Genomic DNA, 25,605 nt, shown 5'->3' on the forward strand with positions numbered 1-25,605 from the left:
AAGGGGGGGAGGAGGGTTGGAAGGGTAAAATAGACATGGCATGTGGCTCCATAGGGTTCAAAATAGTTGGTCCTTTAGAACAACTTGCCAAATTTAGACCTCTCAAAAGTAAATATATTATCTTCATTTGAAAATCTTCACCTAGATTCTTCCTTCTTCTTCCCAAAATATTAATTAATCTGAGGTAAAAAGATATTGGAAGTTCAGATCTGTGCAATGAAGATAGGGGAGGGGTGTTGGCAATTTTTACAAAAGCAAATGCCTTCCAGACACCTAAACACCACAACAGCTGGAGTTACACTCGCTTCATTCCTCTGTGTTTCTCTCCACACAAAGACCTGGAAGTTACTTCTCCCCTCGCTCCCCTTGGTGTTCTAGTTTTCTTTCTATTGCTGTGATAAACACCATGATCAAGAGCAACTGGAGTGGGAGTTTTTTAGCTTACCACCTCACAATCCATTCATAAGGGTCAGGTCAAGAACTCAAGGCGGAAACCTGGAGCCAAGAACTGAAGCAGAAAAACACTGCTTATCAGTTTGCTCTCCACACCTTCCTCAGCCTGCTTCTTATACAACCAGGATCATTTGCCCAGAGATGGCACTGCTCACAGGGGCTAGGCCCTCCCACATCAACCCTTAATCAAGTAAATGCCACACAGACTTGCCTAGAGGCACTCTTCCCCCAAGGACCATAGCTTGTATCAAGGTCTTACCACCAACCTGCACACCTGCATGGGACCAGTGGTGCCACAGGAAGTCCTGGCAGACCTAAGATCAGGCCAAAAGAACTCATGTCCTTGTTCATATGCTTCTTGTCATGGAAACTCCACATCTCTTGCCATCATCATAAAATTCCACTCTGAGTTCAATTTAAAACCCTCCATAGAACTTAATTTTTGGCAGCTTTCCTATAGCTATAATTAATGAAGAACAAGTTTGAAACAGCAAATGCTGAGCATATGGGTATTCCAGAGACATATCAACATCATTATCAGGAAAAATGAGACGTCAGTCAGTGTGAGCATAGCAGCTTTCAGATCCAGCCCAAATGAAAATTAATATCCCTCCCTTTGGTGCAATAGGAGTGAACTATCACACTATCTGCCTAATAGCAGGATTATTAGTGGCATGGAACACAATGAAGAATGGAGAATGAGAAACCACCGTGATTTTTTCTGTAAGTCTAACACATTCATGACTCCATGGACCTGGAGCAGGTAGTAAGCGTAAGGATTAAAAGGCTCTTCCCAGGCTGCAGTGATGGGTCAGTGGGTAGGAGCATCTGTTATATAGGTATGAAGACCTGAGTTCAGATCCCAATGCCCATGTTAAAAAAAAAAGAGCCAAGCATATGCACTGATAGCCCTCATGCTGTGTGGCAGAGGAGACAGGAGGGTCACGTGGGTTCCCTCATTGCAAGCTTAGCTCCAAACTGAGTGAATAGGGGAATAAGGTTGAGAGTGAAAAAGCAGGACACTTGGCAACCTTTTCTGAGAACACACATACAGGCATTTTCACACTCCCACACATACATGTACAAACACGCATGCACATACTCAGAGGCACATGCATGCACACACATATACAAACAGGCATAGGCATACACACACACATAAACACACAGAGGCACATACATATACATACATACACATACACAAAATAAAAGTTTTACCTTGTTTTTGTTTTCTTCAGAGAATTTTTGGTTCCCAGAAAGATATTTTAAAAGAGCAAATTCACTAAAAGATTTATTGTCTGTTAAATAAGCAGCTAGCTGAAAGGAGAGGTTCAGTCCACAGGGTTTTCACTTGGTTGACTGTTGGTTTTGGCTGCTGTCGTATTGGGGGTTGGACTAGGTAAGAACTCTACTACTGAGCTCCATGCCAGGCAAATGTCCACCTGCATGGCCTCAACCAAGGCTGCAGCCCTGAAAGGCAGCATTGTTTTAATCTTCTTTTACAGTATGCCTTCGTCCCACAGGGTTCGGGATCTTATGGAAGAGAGGTGAACAGACTTCAGGTCAGAGGTCGTGGACATCTACGACGAAGCAGAGTTGGCCGGGTGTGCCAGTGCTCACACGTACTCATAGCAGCTCTGACTGTACGTGACCTGCACATGTTCAAGTCAACCAAAATCCAAGCAGAGGTGGAGGAAGAGCTGGCGAAGCCACACTCCAGCTTTCTTTGGTGATCTGACTCCCTGAGAAGCTGCCTGTGGCCAATGGTATCACTATGTGGACTTGGTGGGTTTAAAAACAAAGTACATGAGGTTGGGAGGGAAACGTGGTATGGAGGGATATGGGGAGACTCTAAGCAGGGGAGTGGGATGGATTTGCTCAAAGCACATTATATGCATGTATGAAATTCTCAAGCAATAAAAGATTCTTTTTAAAGAAACTCTAGGTCTTAAGGAAAAGGAGATTAACTTTATTGAAGGCCTCCCCTGCTTTCTAAATGTGCCACAAATTCTCTAACATTTTCTTCATTCTCTCCACATCCGATAGACATGCAGAGCCTGAGATAAAAAAGAGAAAATGTCTACTGGTGACAAGGTTACAGGCCTTATAAAATGAGGTGATGTCCCTGTGGGACATCTTGGGCAGCCATGGCATGAAATACAGGATGCAATCACCATTAGTAATTATGAGTTCTTAGGTGAAGATTCTCAAGTAAGTGAAAGTTTCTGTGTCAATCAAAGAATCTACGTCTTTCCACTGCGTGGGAATATTTGATTCTCTTTCTATTTGCTCCGTGGAACGGGCTGCTTCAATAGGAGCTCTGTCAGGCAGGGAGACAAGTGCAGAGTGTGTGACTCTCACAGGTGAAGTGAGCAAGGTGAGCTGGGACAGATCCTGCACCTTGAGACCCCTTCAAAAATGGCTGTCAAGCCAGTGGAGGGAGAATTCCCTTTGTTAACCAAAGTATCCTGAGCAGTGGGGACTGGAGGAAGGGGCTAACCCTACTTTGCCAGAGGCGGCTGTCTACCTGTCCACCTGCCCATTACACAGGGACACTGTCAGACTGTGACAGTCTTAAATCCATGTAGATGAGTGAAAAGTACTTAAGCTTGAATCCATGAATATGTGAAAACCTTCTCAAAGCCACACCCAGCCGACGAGGTAATCTACAGAGCCAGGAAGTCTGCACAAGGATGATAATGAACATGAATTTAGAAGATTCACACTCGTATACTTCAGCCTAGGTCCTGCAAAGCTCTGAGTATGTTTGCAAGAACTCAAGCTTTTATGAAATTATCAAAGGGCCTTTAAAGTACAATGGGTTAAGCTGCCGTCTCTGCCCTTTTATGTATGGTGACACCAGAGAAGCCATGTGTATTTTTAGAACAGCTAAGAAAGAGATTGAGTGTATATTCAGTGTGAGTTCAGAAGGGCTTATTGATGTATCTCACAGTGCTTACATTCTTATTGTCAGGTGGTAGAAATAACTTCTAAAAATGCCCTTACCACCCACCGTGCTGACTCAGTTGGCATCATGACACGGGGTTTGAGGGCAAACATAATACAAACGTGTCTTGAAGCTCTTGCCACCAGAACTATGCAGGCAGGGGAAAGGCACCATGGGAAATGTCTTCCAATCAACACACAGGTACAGTTGTAGACAAAAGATTTTTAATCTATACCAAGTAAAAGTAAAATTTCTCGTCTCAGGAAAATACTTAACAGTACATTGGAGGAGATTATAAATATAGTATTGGAGATATGGCTCAGTGGGTAGAGCACTTCTCACACAAGCTTGAGGACCTATGTTCAGATCACACACAGCCAGCTACACACATCTATAATCCCAGCACTCCCGTGGTAAGATGGGAGACAGAGACAAGTGAACCCTCAGAAGCTGTCCTGCTACACACAGCAGCAGACAGTGAGAGATCCTGTCTCCAACAAGATGGAAGAGGAAGACAGACAGACACTCAAGGTTGTTCTCTGACCTCCACATGTGCTTTGTGGCACGTGCATGCACACACACACACACACACACACACACAGAGAGAGAGAGAGAGAGAGAGAGAGAGAGAGAGAGAGAGAGAGAGAGAAGTACTTTCTCATTGGGACCTCCTGTCTGTAAATAATGACATGGAGACTTATTATTAATGATGAAAGCTTGGCCTGTAGCTTAGACTTATTTCTAACTAGTTCTTATAACTTAAATTAACCCATTTTTATTAATCTATGTTCTGCCACATGACTCGCAGCTGTTAACCTCTCCTCCTTCACATCCTGCTTCCTCCAAATCTGGCAACACCACCATTCTTCTTCCTAGAGTTCTCTCTACCAGGAAGTCCCACTTAGACCTCCTGCCTAGCTATTGGCTGTTCAGCTTTTTATTATGTCAATCGCAGCAATACATTTTCACACAGTATACAAATATCCCACAATATACACAAAATTTTAAAAGATTTCAAATGTGGTCTTTACTTATGAGATTCATAAAATATAGAATATACTAAACCAAATCCCAGTGTATGTGAAGTACCAGCATGCACTAGTCCCACAGATAAGGGGAAGATTACCAAGTTCATTTATTGATCCAGTGAGATGACTAAACAGGACAGGAAAAGGCTTGTCACATAATCCTGATAGTATGAGTTTGACCTCTGGACCCAATGGTAGAAAGAGAGGACTGACTCCTGGAAAGTATCCTTTGACTTCCATATTGTAGCACACATGTGCCTACACATACATATCACACACACACACGCACACACACACACACACACACACACACACACACACACGTTGTAAGTAAACAAATTCACTTGTACACTTTGTGAGTACCAGTCTATCTTTGAATCTTTACACATATAATACATGACATGATCTTGACCCTAAACAATAAGGCACACACAATGACCTCTGATGCAGCAAAGGCACATGAAGAGCAACAATTCCAAGGACAAAGTCCCCACGCACCTTCATTACAATGCCAGTGGGTAAAGTATGAGAGCTGTTTGATTATAGGATTTTGGACCACAATGCACTGCAGTGATAATTCAATACCATTATCTGTAACTAGCTATGCCATAAAATAAAAGTATATAATTTTAAAATAAAACAACACATAATTTTACAAAATCATTGTTATAAATGTTTAAGCATATAGATCCACCTGCACAAATACATAATGGCATTTACACTGTCTAGGGTGCATGTATTTATGGTCTAGATCAGGAATTTCAAAGTTATAATTTGAATGATTTCTTTTCTCAGATGTAAATGCTCATTTTTTTACACAATTTCATATTTAAAATGTTTTGACACACACACCACATACACACATACACAAATACACACACACACACACACACACACACACACATCACACACATACACACAGGCACACACACATACACAAACACTTGCACACACACATCACACATACACACATATACATATCTTACACACACATACACATCATACACACTCATACACACATACACAGGCATACACACACACACATATACACAGGCATATACATACACTTACACACACACACATAGACACATTCTCAATTATGTGAGCATCAAACCCTATACAGTCTAATTCAACCCTGAGCTCAGAAGGTCAACTTTTTATCAACAGTCAATCTTTGATTTTGTCTTGTTTATGGATCCTCCTCCCCTCGTAGCACGTGAATCAGTATAGTCAGAAAATGGATGGAAATGATGCTCGGAACATTGGGATTGGCCTAGTAATGGAGTAAGCTTGGGAAGGATGGTAGACTGTCCTTCAGACCCTCCTTGACTTTTCTTTCCAACTGTTTTTAGTTAGTGTTCTATTGCTGTGAAGAGACACTATCACCAAGGCAATTCTTAAAAAAGGAAGCTTTTAACTGATAGCTTGCTTACAGGCTTAGAGAGCTAGTCCATGATCATCATGGTAGGAAGCAGACAGGCATAGCATTGGAGCAGTAGCTGAGAGCTTTACACAGGCTGAAGGCCTGTCAGTGGATCATTCACACTGCCTGCCAACAAAAATAAAGCCATCCATAAGTACTAACATGTGAAGGGATGGGGCTAGACAGAGAAACAAGGCAGACAAATGATTCGCCTCTCTTTAGAGTTTGCCACCTACTGGGGAGATGGCTTGATGAGTAAGGTATTTGCCATGCAAGCATGAGGACCTGTGTTCAATCCCTAGCACCCATGTGGAAAGTATGGTGTCTTTAATCCCAGGATTGAAGAGCAGGAAACAGAATCTCTGAGGCTCGCTGCCCAGCAAATGTAGGCAAGTCAGCAAACTGCAGGTTCAGTGAGAAACCCAGTCCCAACAAATAAGATGAGGAGGAGCTGGAGAGATGGCTCATTGGTTAAGAGGACAGCAGAGGATGTGGATTCAGTTCCCAGCACCTGCATGGTGGTTCACAAATCTCTGTAACTCCAGTTGCAGAGTTCCAGAACACCCTTTCCCTAGGCACTGCACATATATGGTACACACGCATAAATGCAGGTAAAACACTCATACACATAAAATTTTTAAAAGAAACTTTCTAAAAATTAAGATAAGAAGAGTGATTACAGAAGATATCAAACATTGACCTGTAGCCTACACACACACACACACACACACACACACACACACTCACACACGTGCACATGCACACTCACACACACTCACAAGCATGTACATGTATATGAACATGTACATACACAAATGGATACCTGGCAATCCCAAGATAACATGTCAAGTGCTACCTCATTGTGTGTGGTGAGAACGTGAAAGAAAGAAAGCAGACCACCCAAGGGTCCTCGTGGTCAGCAAACATGGCACACATTTTTAACAATGAATGAAACTCACTAGGCAGATGAGGGCTGTGGAAAGGAACAGTTGTAACATGGAAATCAAGAGCACAACAAAGAGTTCCAGCATGTTCTAAGAAGTCTGAGGAACCCAGGATGAGGAACACATTGGAAGAATAGCAGGAGCTATGAATACTGGATGTGGCTAAGGGAAGTGGCTGAGGGACAAGGCCGCTCACTACAGAACTAATGAAGGCATTCTTTTCTATATGCTCAGCTCAGAATCTGGATGGCCCACAGTCCTGTCTCTCTCTCATTTTTAAAACATAAGGCAATGCCCTGGTGTTGCCCAAATTTCATCCCAGAAGTTATTCTGCGTGGCTCACCACAATGATCACTTTCAGCTCTACCTGATAATATCTTTTTACTGAAACACCTAAAAAACTGATTCCAGCTTCAATTCAGTGAGGAAATTAAAGACACAGAAGGCAATTAGAAAGCAACTCAGGTGAACTGAGGTGGGTGGATTACTTCTCCACACAGAGAGCTTGGGATTGTGGGTTAATTAACTCCATAGAGTTTTACTTCCTTTGTACATTACATTTACCTTGTACAAATGTAATCTCCTCTTCCAAAGTCCAACAAGAATAAAGAAAATAGTATTTCAGATACAGGCAACTGGCCCGAGGCGCTCAAGCAAAGCGGGTGAGATCACAGGCACTGCTTCAGGATTCAGTAATCATCATTGTGGACTGAACCTGGGTTTTTTTCTAATACAGAAGCCACTCTGCCCTTCCTGTCTTACCACTGCTTACCTTGCCAGAAAATACACCCAGATATGTGGGGTTTGCATGAAAGAGAAATACTTCTGCATGCTTGTGAGTGTGTGCACATGAGTGTGAGGGAACATAAATGTAGAGGCCAAAGAAGACAATGTCTGCTGTCTCCGTCAGTTGCTCTCCACTTTGTTTTTGACACAAGGTCTTTCTCTGAACCTGGAGTTCTCTAGTTTGGTTAAACTGGCTGTCCAACAAGCCCCTGAGATCCTCCTGTCTCTGGCTCCCCTACACTGGGATCACAGGCACATGTTTCTATGCTCAGCTTTTTATGAGTGTGCTGGAATTGAACTCATGTCCTCATGCTTGCATTACAAGCACATTACAGACTGAACCAGCTCCCCAGCCTTAAAAAGACAGATTCTGAGCACTTAGATCCTAATGAGTGTTATCTCAAAAAAAATGATTTTCATGAGAGAGTATTAAAAAATAATAGTAAAATTTAATTAAAATATAAAACTAATTATAATGATTCCATTGCTTTTGTCTTTCTCAAACACGTTGACCCTTTTTCTTTCATGTTATTGTTGATGTCTGTTTGCTTCTGGAGCCTTAGAATCCTATTGTGAGCCACACAAGAAATGAAAAAGTTCTTGTGCCCATCTGGCTCCATATGGGACTAAATGCTGCATCTTCAAAACACTGCTACTACTTAAATCTAACTTCAGGCATTGTAAAGAGCTCCAGTCTTATTACACCATCACTCCCTCCATTTTGTTTCCTAGCTGGATGAAAAGATAGTAGGTCACGTTTGTTCTCCACTAGCCTTTCACATTTAGAGCCATCCCGTAAGTTTTCAGCTCTGGATAAATCTAACCCCCTTTACACCTCTCTACCTAAAAGCTAGGAAATGCTGGAGAAAATGTTGCAAGCAGTAACGTTACCAACCAGTAAGCAGGAATTACACACACACACACACACACACACACACACACACACACACACACACACACACACTTTGGTCTCAATCCCCACCCCCCTTGACACCTATATTCCCATAAATAACTACAGTTGACCTGCCAGATCCGAGGGTTCCATTTCTCAAGATTCAACTACTTGTAGATTAAAAATATTCATAAAAAAGCAAACATACTGACTATATAGAGACTTAATTTTCTTGTCATTAAACTTCAAAACAATACTATTTAGCAACTTTCACATCAGCTTTATTGTACTGAGCATCACAAACAACCTGCAAATAGGTTAAAGTATCTGAGAAGACTCACAGAGGTGTGTGTAAATGTGATCCCACTTTATAGAAAAGAATTGAGGCTCTGTGGCTGTCAGTACCTGAATCCCAATTGTCATGGTTACCAAGGGATTACTTCATTCACATCACTGTCCACACTTCAGATTCCCATTTACATTAATAGCTCGTATTAATTCTCTAAAGGAAATCCATAGAGACTTTTTTTTTCTTCCTGTAGGTACTGACTTTATAGGTTTGAGCTCACATTTAACTACCTTTCTACCTGTCAGCGCCACTTAGGGACATATTCTGCCATTCTACCGCTTACCTCATGTGAAGTCACACCTTCAGAGTTATCTCTGTGCCCATCACTGGTGTCATCCACACTCATGTGAGCTGATGTGTCATGAAGCTGGAAGTCAAGCTGTCTTAGACATCTGTCCTCATCTGTCTCAGTCTGTTTTCTTCTTCCTGAGTCATGATTCTAAAAGACAGATTCTCCCCTGATACTTCCATCTTCTCTTTTAGACCTCAGCTAACTGGATTTCAGCTCCTCATTTTTTTAAAACAATTGGAAAAGGGATCCCCAGAAGGTCTTGCTTGCCTGTAATCCCAGCACTTTAGGAGGTTGAGGCAGGAGGATCATGAGTGTACAGTGAGGCCTGATCTCAGAGAAAGAGAGATTCTTATTCTCTACTCTTTGACCTGTTTTGAGTTTCTGCATTTGTCTCCATCCATGGCACAAAAAATTCAGATCTCATCAGAGAAATATTGAAGAGCCAGAGGTCAGAGAAGACCAAAGCAAAACAATATCTTCTGGACAAGACAGGACTGGTACACTCATTAATTCACCACAGCTGAGGCTGCCTGCCTAAGACCTGTAGAAGGCCATGTGGGTCAACACTCCAGCATAAGGGGCTCTGGTGTTCCAGGCACTAGTAGAGGCACTATTGCCAATTGATGGCTTCTGGGGTAGGAAAGCCAGCCTTCTTCAAGGGTGTGGCCTCTGGTAGTTGACCAAGCTCCAGTCGCTGGTCTCAAACCCAGGAGTATATGTGCAGCACAAATTGAGTCATGATAAAAAGATCTGAGTTGGGAGCATGTGGGAAGGTGAGGGTAGACCTGGCAGGAGTTAGGGGAATGGAGTAAAGAGTGAACATGGTTTAAATATATTGTATCCATGTATGAAATTCTCAAAAAGCTAATAAAATGTTTTATTTTTAAATAAGATTTTTAAAAGCAATCATAGACAATACTCAACTCAGTCAGCACTGGTATATCCCATTATGTCCTGATTTTTTTGTTGCTGTTAATAGTAATGTTAATAGTCATAGTCTCCTTAGGTCCTGCCTTCAGAATTAATCAGTTGTAACTGGTTTTTGTACTACTGAGCTTTTCTTCTCAGAATTTGGAAATTGAGGTGAAGACACCAGTAGATGTGTCTTGGCTCATGAGTGTTCTCTCTCTCTCTCTCTCTCTCTCTCTCTCTCTCTCTCTCTCTCTCTTTCTTCTTCTCCTTCTTCTTCTTCTTCTTCTTCTTCTTCTTCTTCTTCTTCTTCTTCTTCTTTTCTCTCTCTCTCTCTCTTTCTTCTTCTTCTCCTTCTTCTTCTTCTTCTTCTTCTTCTTCTTCTTCTTCTTCTTCTTCTTCTTCTTCTTCTTCTTCTTTTCTCTCTCTCTCTCTCTCTCTCTCTCTCTCTCTCTCTCTCTCTCTCTCTCTCTCTCTCTCTCTCTCGGACTGACAATCATACCAGACCACATGAGAAGTCGAGAAGGAATTTCCCCCTGGAAATCAGGGTGATATTGGCAAAGGGAAGATCTGGAAGATCAATGACCACAAGGACACTCACCACAGTTGTTGCTCTAGAGTTTTGTTAACCTTCTGTGGATGGCTGAGTCCACTTGAACTGTTGTGTTTCCAAATAACAACATGGTCATTGTTTTTATTTCTTTTCCAACTTTGACACTCTTCTAGAATTTTCTTGACATTCTCCAAAATCATTAGAAACAGGGGGAGTTTGTCTATTAAATATTGTAACTAACTCATTGTAGGGAAAAGTGTTTTTATTTTTGGACATGGCAAGTATTAATCAGGTGAATTAAAAAAATGTCATTGCAATTTAATCCATTGACTTATACCCATGTCCCCTGACATAAGAGCTTTAAAGGCCAGTTGGCTTCACTATTACAGAGTACATTTTAGTAGACAATATTTCCCAATGGCATTAACTAATCAGGCTGAGAATCTATCAGTTCTCCAGAGGATCAGAGTGACAAGCAAAACAGAGCTATCAAAATGCTAACACTGGGGCTAGAATGTGGCTCAGCCTGTGAAGTACCTCCTGCAGAAGCCTGAGAACCCAAGTTTGATCCCCAACATCCATAAAAGACCTGGAAGTGAGGGATTATCATGTAATCCCAGTCCTGGAACTGCAGAGACTGAGGGATCCTTAGGGATCTCTGTCCAGCCAGCCTCTTAAGGTCGTGAATTCCAGGTCAGTGAGAAAGCCTATCTCAAAAGACAAGGTGAGCAGTTCCTGAGGAATGACACCAAGTTTGACCTCTGCCTTCCACCTATACATGCACACATGTGTCCCCACATGTGCACACACACACTTTCATGTCTGCACATACATATAAAATTCTGATACTGACTTGAAACATCTTGTCTAGCCTAAGCCTTTCATCCAATTACATGATCAGTGTCAATATCAGGTCCCGTTCCTAAAAACACCGGTCTTGGAATCCAAGCCCACCATGTGGCCATGCTGCATGGATCTGTGACATTTTATAACATTTTTAAGTGACTTAGGATAAATGTCACTAGGCTACTGCAAAAGTAAATGAATGACCTTTAAATATGATCATTAACTAGCTCTTTCCTTGTCCAAGCATGACTCTCTGCCCTTTTACACAAACTCCAGATGTCCGATTTCTCTGAACCTGACCACCCTAATTAGCAGAAACCTAATCTTTCTTTGACCATCTCCTGTTCGGAGTTAGAGAAGTTGTCCATCAACATTCCCTGACTGGAAAGGAGCTTCGCTTCTGCTCTCCACATGGCATGAGATTTTCCTTTTATTAAAGAGAAAATCTAGGTGCGATGGGGGTAAATATATTGTGGAAACATTTTCTTTATTGTGTTAAATATTTGTCCAATTTGTGCCATTTGTTCCATTCTGTTTTTTAATGTATCTATGAGTAAATTTAATGTTACATATGTGCCCCAGTTACATTTCATGTGTGTGTGTGTGTGTGTGTGTGTGTGTGTGTGTGTGTGTGTGTGTGATGTAAACCTGTCCAGGTCCTCACCTTCTACCTTGTTTGAGATGGGATCTTTTATTCACCTCTGTGTAGGCCACGGCTGGGAGCATTAGGGAACTATCCTGTCCCTGCCTTCCATTTCACTCTAGCTGTGTTGGGATTTCAGGCACTCATGTGACCTGCATCCAGCTTTGCCATCAGTTCTGGGAATTCAGACTCATTGGTTCCTTAAGCTTGCACAGTGAGCTAGTGTGAGCACTTTACCTACTGAGCCATCTCTGTAGCTCCACCAACATAAGCCCTGCTTTATTTCCATTGGGCACCACTGAAAATAGAGTTACAAATGTGCCTGTGGTTCACGGCACACACCTTCTCTGGGGAAACAATTTTATTTTAGCTTCTTATTTTAGATTCTCTATGAATTATGAACACATTTATAATCTATCTGAAGATTTCTATTTACAGGTCAGATAAGCACTCTGAGATTTCTCCCTGGAGCTATTAGTCATGTGTTGAGCAAACTAACTTGAAAATAAGCCAGTGAGATGGATAGGGAACACTTTAGTATTCACAATGCTACTAAAGCAAAGAAGGCTGAGGCCATAGCACCATCAGTATTAATATCCATGGCAGCAGCCACACCACCACAGTGCTACCTAATTCGGGCCTGAGACAGAGGGAAAGTGGCAAGAATCATCTGCCTTGCCCAGGAGATGGAGGACTCATGTATACTGTGTATTCTAACTCACAGCAGCTGCTTCTGTGTGCTGAAGACATGGAGTTGGCCTTGCTCGGGTAGCTTCAGAATCAGTGGTTCTTTCCCATGAAGCTCACACCCAAATGCCGGAAGACTTGGGAAGGACGACTGAGTTTACTGGGAGGAAATCTCAAGGAAAGGAAAGGAAGGGGGAGAAAGGTAGGAAGGAAGAAGGAGAGAAACTTTCAACCAGTGTCTTCACCTCTGAAGATGGTAGGATTTGAACTTGAGCCCTAAGAGAGTTTCAATCCTTGGAAACCTTGATAAGGAAAGCATTAAGCTTGAGGATGATGTTTCAAGAGTTTTGTTCAGTTATAAATGGAAAGATTCATGATTATAAATAAAGCAGAATCAAAAAAATGTACTACAGATGAGAGAAGAATCTGGAGAGGTAGGAAGTGAGAAAATGGGGCACAGCATATGGACCTACATTCTCTCTGTGGGGCAAACACTCCCTTAGCAGGGTGTAGAGATGGACACTGATGGCCTCCAAGCCAGAGGTGTGCTGAACACTTCAGGCACTTTGTCCCACTCCTCAACTCTGCCATCTAAGCAGCATCACAATGGCCATTTACAAAAACCATTCCTCAGGTAAACCAGAGCTAAGTACACACCCAGGTCCATGAACAGCAGCATGACCCTTGAAATCTAAGGCCATGGAACTCCAAAGTGCATCATCCCCCGACCTGTCTTAGAAGACATGTCTGCATCTTCTTTGCCACACCCCATACATGACTGAAATGGTAAATCAGGAAAGCCTTTGAACTCAACTACCCCTCAGATCTGGAGTCCAGCACTGTCTGATATGGTACTCACCAGCCATATAGAAAATTTACCAGTGTAGAAATAAGAGCTAGTGTAGAAGTAAGAATGTATAATGTCATTAATAATTTTGATATTAATTACATGCTCTCATGACATGATTGATATGATGAGTTAAATGAAATACACTATTCCATCTTACTTTTCTAATAGGTCAGCTAGAAAAATGGCTCAGGCTAGTCCTCTGTTAGACAGTGCTGCTCTGGGCTATGAAGAACAACTACCTACAGCAGTGTTGCTGGTGCCAGTCTGCTTGCCATAGGATAAATAAGTTGGTAATGCTGTTGCCAGAGAGGCTTGCTCAAAGCCTGAGCCCTGGCAGCTTTAACAAGCCAGATACGGCCACCCATCCTTAACAGGCCAATAAAAGGCAAAGTAATAGACGTAGAAAGAGGAAATTTATATCAGGGAGCCCTGTGACCACCTGCTCCAGTCTATATTGGGAGTCCTGACATGAGGCTTCATTCTCTGTCTTTTCTGTGTGTGTATGAGTGTGTTTGGGGAGGGAGGGAGGGAGAAAGAGAGAGAGAGAGCAGGCACAGGTACACATGCCATGGTGCCCATTTGCCATAGCTCACATGCTGAGGTCAGAAGAAAACCTTGGATGTGGAAGCCTGTCTTCCACTGTGTTTAAGGCAGTATCTCTTTTCTTTTCCCTACTGGATATGCCAGGCTAGCTGGTCTGTGAGCATCCAGGGTTCTCCTGACTCTGCCTCCCATCCTCTCATCAGAGCACTGGGAATATGAACACCCTACAGCATCCAGCTTTTGTGGGTTCTGGAGATACAAATTCAGGTCCTCAGGCTTGAGAGACAAGGGTTTACCTACTGAGCCATTTTCCAGCCAGAAGTTTGTATTTAAATAGAAGATGTGACAATGCAAAATAAACAGTCCAAATCAAGGCAAGGGGCTGCCCAGATCCCCTTAGCTTAATGCTCTCCTCAAAAGTGCTAGGAGAAGTGCCCTAAGATCTCTTGGGAGACACTTCTGGAGGCAACAGGCTTCAGTCTTTTCCTTCTCAAGATTTGAGATTCCTAGCAAAATTCCAATTTCTTGGGGTCTGTTGTTTCAATAGTCTGATAAGCAAAGAGAAGGGAGAAGGGTTTCTTCTCTTTATTTCAATTAAAAAATATTTTTATATTTACTGCATATGCGTGCACGCGAGTGTGTGTGTGTGTGTGTGTGTGTGTGTGTGTGTGTGTGTGTGTGTGTGTGTGTGAAGGTCAGAGAGCAACCAGCAGCAGTCATTTCTCCCCTACCACCCTTAGAGGTCACCAGGAAGTGCTACCTGCTGAGGCTTGCAGGGCAGCTTCCTTATTCCCCTCCATTGTTTCCTCACATCTTCTCTGCTTAGCTGTTTCCTAAGGATCAGAAGAGGTTTTTCTTCCTTGTTTTGCTGGTTGGTTTCTGTTGTTTTTCAGCAAAGCCCTCAGTAGACCACAGGCCCTTAACTCCCTGCATCAGGCTCCAACCCAGGAGCATCCTGCCTGAGACTTAATGAAACCTAACTCTTGAAGTCTCCTTGCACAGGTCAAGTGTTATGTTTGTATGAGTATTCATTTTAGAAATGCGGCAATCACTACCACCAATTACAAACAGCTTCAAGGACAGACACTTATTAGCCATTTTGCCTGTGTCTGATCCTAGCACAATGGATGCATTTCATGATGTCTGTTCACCTCTCTTCTGGTTTAAAATGAAATGTATGAAGGGTGCGCGCGCACACGCGCACACACACACACACACACACACACACACAATTACAAATCACACACACACACACACACACACACACACACACACAATTACAAATCACACACACACACACACACACACACACACACACACACACAATTACAAATGTCTTCCTTCGATTGTTTTTATACTTCTTAACTCTTACTAGATTAGATAAACAAACATGAAGTTCAAACCAGGACTGGCTAGAGAGGAAAACAATAGACAACTAATATTCTTTAGCACAGCAATTATGCTAGGAGCCAAGCCAAGGGCTTTAAACACTTTGTCTCTATCAATCTCCAAGCTCCCAAACAGCAGATGAGAAAATGGAGGCACACAGAAACTTCTTTAGCTCATCCTTGGCTACCCACGTACAAAGTCACAAAAGTGGGTGCTAACACTCACCTGTGTAAATAATACTCCAATTTCCAAGTTTTGACTGCTGATTTCTTTCTTAATAATTTTTGCATGCAATTGTTGAATCAACATCTTCCTTGGGAGAAATGAACAAATGTCTACTCACCCCAGATGGAACACTGAGGACAGACCAAAGAAAGGATTCAACCCAAGTATGACTTGGTATCCAATGAGTTTGTAAGTAAACTTAGAGAAACATGGATGAAGTGTTATGTATTAAAGCATGATGACCCTTGAACAGCTGTATCACAAGTCCCATATTCCACCATGGATGATGTCCTCATGGCAGAATGACACAGAGTCCCCCATACAGTTAAACTTTTACTTCCTACTTATTCTAGCATTTCCCAAGATCACTTGCAATGGGATGGGAGTCAGGAGGAAGGAATGCTAGTGTTATTTATTATGCAGCTCTGTTTACCGTGGAAAGTAATACAAGACACAACAAAACCCATTGTAAGAGTTTATTAGGGGAAAGTAAAGAGGGGGTGTGGAACAGGCCTACTGCAAGGAACAGTGTGGGAAAAGAGGCAGGAAAAAGGGTGGAATCTGCTTTTAAGAGATCCCCCCAGCCAGCATGTGCATATGGGCCTATGCAGCTATGTCATGCATGAGCACGTAGTCATACTGTGCACAAAGTGCAAATTACTTGATCATGTAGTACACGTATTATGTAGGACTTAAGGCCCTGAGATAACTAAGCATCTTGCCTGACTGCTGGATAGCACATGTGTGGTCATGTAGCTGGGAGAGTGGCTAGGAATTCTAACAGCTAGAATCCCAGATGAGGCTGTTATGGCCTCCCTGATTTCTAATGAGGAGTGTTAATAGCTACATCAACATGGCTATAGCTATAATTGTAGTATTCTGCTTATTTGGTTGCCATGGTTACTTAGCCATGGTTCTCTCTAGTCTAAGATGGTATCTGAAGTTTCATGTTATGTCCAAAGAAGAGCCATACTATAGTAGTAATATATAAAATTGCAATTCCTTTCTGCCATATTATGTGTTATAGTTTGAATGTGAAATTTCTTTCAGAGGCTCATATATTTAAACACTTGGTTCCTAGTTGGTGACACTGTTTGGGTAGGTTATGGAATGTTTAGGAGGTGACATCATACTGGGAGAAATATATTCCTGGAGGTGGGCTTTGAGGATTTATAGCATCATCCTGCTCCATGAGCTAGTTAGTGCACTCTCTTGTGTTCCCCCCTCTCTCTTTCTCTCTCTCTTCCTGTGTGGAGTTGAGATGCGGTATTTCAGCTTCCTGTTTTCAGCTTCCTATTTTCTTATTCCTGCAGCCTTATCTTCCCACTAAGATGGGCTCTGTCTCTCTTGGAAACATGAACTAAAATAAAATCTTTCTTCCTTAAGTTACTTTTGCTCGTGGTATTTTAATTAAAGCAACAGAAAAGTTTCTAATACATTATGAATAGGTTTATAATAAAATAATGTTAGTGAAGACATAAGAGCAAACTCTACAGCACCTAACCATTTTGTTACTGCACATGGTTTAGTTTCTTAGGCTTCTCTGCGATCTGTGTATCTTCATAGAAATCTGTAATGTTTGGGGAGTGTTGACTTGATGAACATTACACACTAATTAAGAATGTATTTAGCACTGCACATGCTGGAAGTAAATGAGTAAGAAAGGACTCACACTTCTCTTGACACAAAGCCTGAATGAGAAGATGTCAGTCTGTATATACTGAGTTTATGTTTAAAAGGCCTAAGCTCTTTCTTATGCCCTCTGCATGGCAAGGGGTTTCCAACAAGACTTAGATGGCTTTCTTTTCATCCATTAACAATTACTAGTTAACCTTTAAGTGTTTGAGTCTTCCTACTTTTAGACCTTTTTTTTTCTTTCTTTTTCTTTTTTTTTTCTTTTTGGTTTTTCGAGACAGGGTGTAACTTTGTGCCTTTCCTGGAACTCACTTGGTAGCCCAGGTTGGCCTTGAACTCACAGAGATCTGCCTGGCTCTGCCTCCCAAGTGCTAGGATTAAAGGCATGCGCCACCACCACCCAGTGACCCTTTTCTGCTGTAAGGCTTCCCAGGGCTTCACACCTTACCTATCTTTGTACACTTACCATTTGCCTTTGGCCTCTACTACCAAGAGAACATTTCCTTGAAGTGTTTGAGTTTCTTCACTCTATAAGAACCATTGACTCCCTTGATTAATTCAGCTACATAGCTCTTGCTGACAGTGGCTCAAGTAGAGATCTTGTCTAGCAATCTCAAGTGTCTTTGCTTTGGTTGGATTTTCAAGCTCAGGATGGGATAAACATTGTGATACATGCTTGCAATCCTAGCGCTAGGTAGGCAAAGGTAGGTAATCTCTGAATTTGAGGACACACTGCTCTACATGCCAAGTTCCAGGTTAGCCGGGACTGCACAGTTCATCTTGGGACTGGAGAAACCGCTCAGTGATTAAGAGTGCTTGCTGTTCTTGTGAAGGATCTGAGTTTGGTTTTGAGCACCCACTTTGACTTCTTCCCTCTTCCGCTCTCTGTGGGCACTGCGTTCACGTGTATATAATCACAAACAAATACACATAAATTTTAAAATTGTAAGTGAATAAACTAGAGACATCTTAAAGCAGAGGGCAAGCATGTCAGATTCTCCTGAGGGCCTCCGTGACATAGACAACTTTTCCTTACAACTGTTCTTTCTTTCAGCTTTCTGCAGATTTCTATCAACTTAGGTTACAACTCCTTGCTTCCAGTGGAGAGTGGACACAGGTCATTCCCAGCCTTCGCTTTTCCTTGTCCTTGTCCAACACAGGTACACATGTTCCTGCTCTTATGTTCTTATTTGGTCAGTTGATGGGAAAAGGTGCAAAGAGCCCATAGCCAGGAGCCAAATCATGACTTTCCTGCCCTACTTGGTACAGATGGTTACAAATTCCAGAGTCTGAGGTCTGACGGACTCTCCAGGATCCACACAACATATGAATTATTTATGGTCCATGTAATAGCTAATATTGATTGTGAAATTGACAGGCTCTAGAATCACCTTGGAGATAAATCCCTGAACATGTTTGCAGATGGATTTTCTAATTTTGTTAATTGAAATAGAAAGAACCATTCTAAATATAGGTGGCATCATTCTGTGGGCTGAAGTCCTGGACTATATAAAAAAGGATGCAGGGAGTTGAGCACCAGCCTTCATCTCTCTCTGTCTCCTGACTGTGCCTGCCATGTGACCAGCTGCCTCCTAAAGACCCTATTGTCACTGCTTCCTTGAGGAGATGTATAGCAGGAATCTTAAAGCGTTCTTATTAATGAAGTCAAACCCGAGGCCAGTTATTGGGGTGAATGCTGGAAGATCAGAGAAGCAGAACAAACCACAGCTATCTCACCTTGCTAGTTCCTCAGGTGATCCTGTTTCCTCAGGCTGGAAGCTTCTGAGTCCTCATCCCAATGGCTCTCAGCTGGACTGTGTTGCTCCAAAGCTTAACTAACTACATGCTTTTTCCTCCCCTAATTCCTGGTCCTCATGCCTTATATACCTTTCTCTTTCTGCTCCCACTCCCTGGGATTAAAGGTTGTGTTTCTGGGATTAAAGGCATGGGTCACCATGTTTAGCTCTTTCTAAAGTGGCCTTGAACTCAGAGATCCAGCTAGCTCTATCTCCCAAGTGCTAGGATTAAAGGTGTGTACCACCACCGCCCAACTTCTGCTATAGCTTACTCTGATGAACGGCCATCTCAACCTTCCTTCCTTTGGTTGTTTTTGTAAGGTGTTTGGAAACAGCAATGAGAAAAACAACTAACAGAGTCGACATGAGCAGAAGCATGTTAGTTGTAGGCATGTCTGGGAAAGCAAGTATCCTAGATGCATTTATTATATAACCCATAAGTACAGAATTGCATGAAACATGTTTCTACTGAAGGAGAAAATAGATGTAGTGGTGATGAGGAACAAAAGAATTAAAATTTCTAATTTGTCTATGACCATCTGCCTCTTCCACCAAACGATTTCTCGCCCTCTTGTCTAGTCCATACTGTCCTACTACTGAACTTGAGGGGGATGAAATCCTGACATCTGTTTGCTATGCAGGTGCCTGGTTTTTCAAGGGTTAAAAATCCACAGACTTCTGTAAAATGCCTCTCATAAAAGACCCCTCTCCCCCAGAAAAAAGACTGAACAAAAACTGGCACAGAGTGCCTTGAAGATAAAGGGCCTGAAATAGCGCCCACCCAGCAGTCTGAGAAGTGAGGCTGTTGCCTGTATTCACACATATCCTTTGCATCCCTGCTGCAGGCCACTTTCTTCCTGGCTGAAAAGAAGTGTGAAGCTCATTTTCTTCCACCTTTGTTTAATTAATAGGAACGCTTCCCAGAGGATCAACTCCTTTAAAATTTTAATAAAGTTGCTGAGCTCTTGAGTTGTTTTTGCCATGAGACGGCGGCAGGCGCCATAATTGTTGTGCCGATTTGGCCCTCTTAATTGCGCCTGCAATGTGCATACGTGCTTGAAAATGAAATGGACTGAAACATGACTTTTCAAAAAGGCAAGAGACTCAAGAAGAGAGTGTATGAGCCCAGGCGCTTCTTATTGCTAAGATCTAGGACTTACAGTGAGAAGCTACAGTGGGCTCAGAGCAAAGAGGATTTGGAATGGAGCCACGTGGGAAGTAAAAACTCATCTTTCTGTGGCTGAGATCCCAGAGCCAAGACTCTCTTCCTGAGTCTACAAGCCCTGACTCAGTTCCTGAACAGTTCACTCTGCCTGTGCAGTGCTAGTGAATCAAACTAGATCAAACTCCATCCCCTCAGAAACCCAGTGAGGCAGGGCAGGGGTGATGGCTTAGTTGGTTAACATGCTTACATGCAAACTCAGAGAGCTATGCTCAGATCCCCAGTACCCATGGTGGTGAGCATCTGCCATCCTAGCACTGGGGAGCCAAATACACATGCATGCACACCAGAATATGCAAATGGAAACACACATGAACACACACACATGAACACACACACACATAAACATATGTGTACTCACACATACACAGAAGTAATATAATGGGATACTGAAGCCTTTTGGCAAAGGATTCAAGCTGGAGACCACTATCATCTTTCAGATGGTACCAGCAACACTATTAGGTTAGACTGCCCCCACAACAAATGGGAATAAATATAACTGCACTTTAGTTATAGGGGCAATATTTTTGTTGTAGAAGTCAAAATGTAATAAAAAATACGATTCTAGCCAGATAAAAACCAGGCACCAGGATGAGATGATGGCTATCATGAGTCTGAGAAGGGGTAAGTATACAGTGGCTTGAGATAGCATGAAGGCATGATTTTCCTCAGGACATAGAGCCCAGCAAAAGTGAGGTGAATTGCTAGGGCAATAACCGGATGATGGACCAACCATATTCCAGCAGAGGCATGCAACCCATGAAGTGACATCATGCATCAGGAAAACCAAATGATGTCATAGGTGCAACTAAAAGTTCTCAAAGCACAAACTACCAAAATGTACTTAGAGAATTATAAGAACTGCAACTAGACATGTATCAAGTAATTAAGTGATTTTATTAATAACCTGTAATTTTCCCTCAAAGATAAGACAAGCTTCCTACAATCAGTGGTGAAAACTATAAAGAAGAACAGCTCTCTATAGAGCCAGGGGTAGAGGCACAGGCCTATAATCCCAGCACCGGGGAGACAGAGATACGAGGGCTGCCATGAGTCTGAGGGAGTCTTAGTCTACCTAGGAGTTCCAGGGCAGCCAGGGTTGTGTAGGTAGAGTCTGCCTCACAAATCAACAGATAAATAAACAAACAAAAAAAATAACAATGACAAGAGAGTAAGGGGGGTGGGGAGAAGGACAAGTAGGAGGAGAAGTCCATAAAGAATACTTTAAAAAAATTGGAAGAGAGGAATACTTTTCAAATTATCCTCTAAGTAAATTATTAATGTAATGTCCTGATGTAAAAACAGAGAACAATGTCATGTACCCTACAGATCTTATGTCAAGAAAATTTTAAGAACCCTTGAGATGAGAAACCAAGGACTTTGACTACATGAACAAGCGAGCCTCGGAAGACTTCATAAAAGGGTGAGCAGGATGACAAGACCAGCATGTTGATTACTTTTATTAGTGGGGACAATGTGAAAAAATTAAAAAATAATTCTATTTACCAGAGATAATAAAAATAAAATATTTAGGAACAAATTGAACAAACGAAAGACTAAATGTACATAATAAAAACTAAACACCAAAGTTAAGAGACAATAAAAGGTTCGTGAAAAAAAAAAAATAGGAGCATATGTCATGTTTGGGGCTTAAAGGCTTGATTTTGTTGTAACTCCAAGCTGAGCTGCAGATTCAAAGAAATCCCTATTGAATCCTTACTGAAATTCCAGCTTTGTTGGAAATTGCCCAGCTGACTTAAAACTTCATAGGTATAACACAAGAGATTCAAAAAACAAAGAAAAAAAGAGAGGGAGAGAGAGAGAGAGAGAGAGAGAGAGAGAGAGAGAAGAAAGGAGAGAGGGAAGGAAGGAGGAAGGACAGGAGGGGGCAAAGGAAGGCAGGCAGGCAGAAAAAAAAAAGAAAGAAGCTAATAAAGAACAAAGTTGAAGAACTCACACTTTTTGATCTCAAAACTTATTGCAAAGCAGTAATCGAGACAGCTGGTACCTGCACAGGAGAGATGTACAGATAAATTAAATACACTTGAAGGTCTGGAAATAAACTATCGTGTCTGGTCTAGTTCCATCCTGGTACTGTGACAAACACCACAACCAAAACTAACTTGGAAGAAAGGATTTATTTCAGCTGACAGGTGATAGTCCATCACTGAGAGAAGCCAGGACCAGAACTCCAGCAGAAACTTGAAATAGAAACGATGGAGGAAAGCTGCTTGCTGGTTTGCTCAAGATTCATGCGTAGCTGACTTTCTCTTTAAAGCTCATGATCACCTGGCAAGACCATCCTCCACTGACTCACCCACAGGTCAATCTGATATGGGAAATCTCTCGATTGAGATTCAAGTAGACAGTTAAAGTGAACTAGAAAAATAGGTAAAAAGCATAATTCCCAACAGTTATGGTAAAACAAGACAATGGAGGAAGCAGTATTATTTTACTTAGTGATATCACAACTGAATACCAAAATGGTTGAAATTGTTCCTCTTCCTCACACCACATGCAGAAATTAATTTAAGATGTTTTACAGACTAAATGTGAAAGCTAAAATGTATAAGCTCCTAGGGGGAAAAAAAAAACTATGAATAAGTTGCCATGATCTTATATTAGTCAACAGCTTCTTCAATATGATAGGACAGTAAACACACAAGAAAAATTAAACTGCATACAAGTAGTATTAAAATTTTTGTGTGCTTCCAGCAACTTCACAGAAGTGAAGACTGAATGAATGATCAAAGAAAGCAGAAGGATGAGACTCCTTATGAGGACAGAATATCTACAGTGTACATTAAGCCATGAGGATACACTTATCACACAGTGGCTAGCAGAGGGAACACACTCGGTACACATTTGTCATAGAGAGAATCTCAACCAGTGTCTTAGGGTTTCTATTGCTGTGATAAAACACCATGACCAAAACCAACTGGGTTAGAAAGGTTTGTTTCAGCTTACAACTATAGCTGGAAGGTTTCTCTGGTCCCACCCAGTCCCACATGCGCTTGCACCCCCCACACACACAGTGGTCCCACAGCCACTTATAAAATAATCACTCAGAGGCTTAATATTATTTACAAACTGTACGGCCTATGGCTAGCTAGATCTTTTTTTTTTTTTTTTCTGGTTTTTCAACACAGAATTTCTCCATGTAGTTTTTGGTGACTGTCCTGGATCTTGCTCTATAGACCAGGCTAGCCTTGAACTCACAGAGATCCACCTGGTTCTGCTTCCCTAGTGCTGGATTACCCATTTCTATTAATCTATGTTTTGCCACATGTTCTGGGGCTTTACCAGTCAGGTGGCATGTTGCTCCCTGGGCAGCAGGCTGGTGTCTCCCTCCTCTCATTTTTCTCCCAGTATGTCTGCTTGGGTTTCCTGCCTGCCTCTAAACTGCCTTGCCATAGGCCAATGTAGCTTTATTCATCAGCCAATCAGAACATACATTCACAGTATACAGACAGACATCCCACAGCACACAACTCTCAGGTCATACTCCATCACTGGGGAAAGTCAGGATAAGAACTCATGACAGCAACATGAAGGCAGGAACTAAAGCAGAGGCCATGGAGGAATGCTGCTTACTGGCTTGCTCAGCCTGCTTTTATCCAGACCCACCTGCCTATGGGTGGCACCACCCAAAATGGGCTGGGTCCTCCCACATCATTCATCAATTAACAAAAATGCTCCACAGGCTTGCCCACCAGCCAATCTGGTGGGGACACTTTCTCAGCTGAGGTTTCTTCTTCCCAAGTGACTCTAGCTTGGATCAAGTTGACATAAACAGTAGCCAGAACCCTAACTGAGACAGCACAAAGAGCAGAAGAAAACACTGCAATTGTTTCATTGGCAACAATTTGTGTATCTATTCTTCCTTGTGGACTTTTGCGTGATGTGCCAGTTTTCCTTTCTATTCCAGTATTGCTAGCAATATTCCAACATGAGTCTCCTGTCATACATGGGGGATGTTTCATCTTGGTATTTATCTAGAAGGGGAACATTTCTGGGTTTTAGGCTATATTGATTTTCAACCCTGAAGACTATTAAATGTTGTTCCAAAAAGTAATGTTGTTTTATATCATATACTTCCAGTAAAACAGAGACTCTCTGTCTGGATAGGAGAAAAAGGCAACAAGCCAATTATTCTCAGAGAATCTCCACCCACCCTTGCTATTCCTGTTCTGTCCTTCCATCTTTTACTTCCTTTTCTCATAATCACAGGATGAAGATCTAAAGAAACCTTTTAAATGTTCTAGTGTGGAGCTGGGGGGCATAGCACAGTTGGTAGAGTGCTTTTCTAGCATGTACAAAACCCCAAGTTCAGTCCCCAGCACTACATCAGGTAGGCAAGGTAGTGCATGCTGTAATCCCAGCACTCAGGAGGTAGGAGAAGCAAGATCAAGAGTTCAAGGCCACCCTCAACTACACAGAGAGTTTGAGGCAAGGCTAGAATACATGTGACTCAGTTTTAAAACAAAACAAAAAGTGTTGTAGAACAATCTGTTTAACCAAGGAGGAAACAGGATCAGAGACGATGAGACTGTGTAAGCCTGTCTACAGCTAATTATCCACATGAGCAAAAAGCACAGACAATGAGATTCCCGGCTTGGCCCTGTTTGTCTTCTGGTCCTTACCCCTCCTGTTGCCTCCTAGGAACAAAAAGGAAGAGTCACACTGGAATTATGGATGTCATCACCTTCATCTGCATCTTGCCCCTAGTGCCAGAGGAAGAGAAAGGCTCATATTCTGGTTCATCCTACCATGGTGATTGACAGGCTTCTAGTGACAGACTCATTTAGAGAAAAAGACCTGATGGACTCTGAGTCACATTACACTATAATATCTTATGTAGTCTGCAGAATGGACTGATGGTCACCATTCAGTCTAGTGATGGACACAAGTCATAGACTCATGTCCTAGTGCCATAACTAGGTATCTAAAGATCTTGGGCAAGTTACAAACAGTCCCAAGACCTTGCTCCCTCACCTATTAACTTCCTGAGCTGCTGGCTCCATAGTTTTCCAGGCTTAGTAAGAGGATCAAAAACAGAACAGGTATCAAGTACATTTGTATTCCAGTCTCACCCCTGACCTGGGATATAGTGTTTCCTCAACAGCTGCTTATTAAATGAGTGTTTCATGGTTGAAGAGCTTTGAAACTGAGGCTGAGTTATCGACACAATTA

Source organism: Onychomys torridus, chromosome 7 (genome assembly GCF_903995425.1).
Source record: "Onychomys torridus chromosome 7, mOncTor1.1, whole genome shotgun sequence".
Classification (NCBI taxonomy): domain Eukaryota; kingdom Metazoa; phylum Chordata; class Mammalia; order Rodentia; family Cricetidae; genus Onychomys; species Onychomys torridus.